Here is a 3,357-nt window from a genome sequence, read left to right as displayed (position 1 = left end):
GAGTTTGACGAGGACTCACGCCGTTACTATGTGTCTTTCCCTGATGATCAGTAGTGGTGCCCAGTTGGGGCAATCGGGACCGTGTCGCATGTTGGGTTATCTTTTATTTTGGCGCCGTAGTCGGGCCATGAGTGTTTGATTGGTGTAATGCTATTTATGTATTTTGATTGACGTGGCGAGTGTAAGCCAACTATGTATCTCCCCTTTTATTATCTATATTACATGGGATGTTGTGAAGATTGCCTAACTTGCGACATTGCTTTCAATGCGGTTATGCCTCTAAGTCGTGCCTCGACACGTGGGAGATATAGCCGCATCGAGGGCGTTACAACTGCTCAAGTGCGCAACTATATGGTAATAAATTGATTGACCATTGAGAAATCCAGACATATGGAAACTTCAGTACTCAGTGGTTGGAGAAGTCATAGGTTTCTTATGTACAAATAAAAATGGTATAATGAGGAGAAGCCAAAGATTTCTTATGTTAACAAATAAATATGTACGATCAGCTATCAACTGATACAAAATTATATCCAGAACAAGTAGGCATTGTTATTTCTTCGCAATATATATCAAATCACACTTCATAATATATGTAGGTGCCATATGTTTATAACTCATCTTACAGCAACTATGATATAGTAATTGTGATCATCAAATGGTAAAATAGGCAGGCACCTAGGAATAGTCAAGACAGCATGTGTATTTCCAAAGCCTAGGTTCATAGAGTTTGAGAAGAGCTAATCACAAATCCATATAACCTGCACCGGCTCAACATTATTCGAATAATATTCAGATACAATGAACTGAATAGGTGGTATAAAGGAAAAAAAGAAAGATGTGTAAGCAAACAACATGGGTGATTATACCTAGGTTTTTCCATCTTAGGAAATGAGCAAATACTCTGAATCATTAGAGGTGTTTAATTTGTGGTTGAACGTATGCATTCACTTAGTTGCCAATTCAGTTGTTCAATTAAACAAAGGTCAAGTGCTCTAGACAATTGACTTCATGTACATATGCTGATCTGTAGCAGGTGACATGATCAAACAAGATATTTTATTGGATAAATGATGCACATATCAAAAAAGAAGTGTCTATCGGCTGTAGTACAAAATGAAAAACAAACATAATGGTACCGATGAGGAGAACTTACCGATCAATATGAGGAGAAGTGCTACTGGAAGGAAGCACGCCGTCAACGTCAACCGGCATGTATGGTCACGGCACACCCCCAGCAAACAATGGCAACCACCTATGCTACAGGAAGGGAGATCGATTGAGACGAACTGATCAGGACACAAGGCAAGCTGGCAAGTCACAGTTGCCTCCGCTGTTCGAGGTCAAGGGCGCAGGACGGGCGCCGCCGTGCCCGTCCTGCCTCGGACGCCACAAGAGGGTTTGCTAACGAAAGGACGGAGGAGCGGCATGGTTTAATGCCAGACGGAGAGTGCTACAACAGTCAACAGAGAGTCCACTAGGCCCGACTTAACATCAGGCGTCTAAAATTGCCATTGGATCAGCTCAAACAACCAAAGAAACTAACCAGTCCGTAGCTAAAATTCCTACTTGGAGAGAAGCTATAATCATTTCAAACTGAGAATTAGACAGAGAACATATCAGTATATATATGTAGAGAACAACTGAGAATTGGAACCAGCACATCACCTTGAAACCAAACAGAGGTGGAACCTAAGCATCACCCATCGCTTTTGTACTGGAGATTGGTTTGGAAAAATGAGCAAAGTAGGAAAGGGGCAGCGGCAAGGTTGGGATTTTATAGGCATGCATGAATATATGGAGACACGATTAACCTCTCAATTAATCATTTGGAATGCAGGATTAACCTCTCAATTAATCAATTGGCATGAATATGAATGGGCGATGAAACTGACCTGTCCGAAGCATCAATTGGCATTAATGGCCAATTAACCTCTCAATCAATCATCGTTTGCGATTGAACTTCATGGCTGTTGGCCGCCACACCCCATCCGGCCGTGTTGCTCACGTATGTGCCCCATCCGGCTGTGCCGCTAGCGTCCGTGCAACCAAATGATGTCCGTGCGGCCGAACGGTCCACAGAGGTGCTGTACGCCTCGTCCGTGCAAACCTAGCGCAGCCGCCGATGCAATCCGAGGCCATGGTCAGGCGGCGCAATCGGAACAGAGCAGGGCCGCAATTCATTGTTTTAGAGTTCGTTGTGATGTAAGAGGTTTTATATGCTAATACGCTACAGAAAATGCACAAGAGATGGTATCTTGATTGTGCCCCATCACACAGTTTTCATATTATCGTTCAGACAATCAAAGATGGTAAGTATGCAAGTGCAGGTAGAACATTGATTAATGTTGATTGTTAAGTTTTTCTTCATCGCTATGGGGAAAACCTTGACATCATGAATTACAAAAGTAACTATTGTGAAAATTCAGTCATAACCACATAAGAGATCGCATAACAAAAATTAACCTCGGAGCCTTTGGAAGATTCTTATTGCATGAATCAACCTCTTCCAGTCTCCTCTCTCAAAAGGAAGACCTGACAAATATCAGCACATGGACATTGATCCCAAGAACAAATGGAAAGGAAGGGGCAAGGAGGAGTAGAAATGGGGCTCACTAGTGGCAACCACGGCCAGATCTGGGCTTTGGCAGGGCAGAGAAGACACCTAGGGCACCCACGAGAGGAAGGAGGTGGACACGGAAATATGGACGCTTCTCGCCGCCGCATCCGCTGAAGGAGCTTCTAGGGATGCGTCTTGCACTGCCTTCTCATCTCCACCGACATAGTAGTATCTATCAACACAATTTTTTCAACAGAAGTCATGTGAGCAGAAGGAATGTAGTGAAGGTAAGGTAATTTACCTGGAATTTGTATGAAGGCCCTCGGCCTCCCGGCATCGATATTCATGCGCACCTGGTACGTTGACACTGCGGTCCCAAATAGAATCTTCCCAGTGATGCGACGGATCGGATGAGGAGGAGGCGGACGGGAGGGAGATGTATATGAGTGAAGCCTCAGACATGGGGAAACCGTCATGGCGGCGAGGAGACCTAGGGCGAACGCGGTCGCAGCGGTCATGAACTTGTGATTCGCGTGAAAGGAGAGAGATGCGGGGGACTGAAGCGGCTCTTCCTCATCGCACCCGAGGAAGCATTCAAAAGGCCCATGTTGGCCCAATTCACCACAGAATTGCAGTTTTGTTATGGGAGCAGCTGCCCGAGCCAACTTGCGGAAACTGCAGTGATCAGAGGTTGATCCAATGACCAAAAATGCTCACAAGTCCAGATCAAACGGCTGAAAATGTTGATGGTCTGATAGGGTCCTGGGAGCGCCTGAAAAGTACTCGATTATAATGTT

The 3,357-nt window shown here is 44.8% G+C and overlaps 1 long non-coding RNA gene across 1 annotated transcript; it reads right to left on the bottom strand.

Annotated features, from left to right (window-relative positions):
* Positions 1–572: 572 nt before the first annotated feature.
* LOC147979832 (uncharacterized) lies at positions 573–3,155 on the bottom strand. Its single transcript, XR_015599742.1, has 3 exons — positions 2,862–3,155; positions 2,617–2,792; positions 573–2,535 (listed from the first exon to the last, which is right to left on the bottom strand). It is a non-coding gene; the product is annotated as an uncharacterized LOC147979832 (long non-coding RNA).
* Positions 3,156–3,357: the final 202 nt, after the last annotated feature.

This window comes from Triticum urartu, chromosome 3A (genome assembly GCF_056163025.1).
Source record: "Triticum urartu cultivar PI428250 chromosome 3A, HENAU_Tu73, whole genome shotgun sequence".
NCBI classification, from domain to species: domain Eukaryota; kingdom Viridiplantae; phylum Streptophyta; class Magnoliopsida; order Poales; family Poaceae; genus Triticum; species Triticum urartu.
The sequence above is the reverse complement of the archived record's forward strand: the minus strand, read 5'-3'. Positions and strand labels throughout refer to the sequence as shown.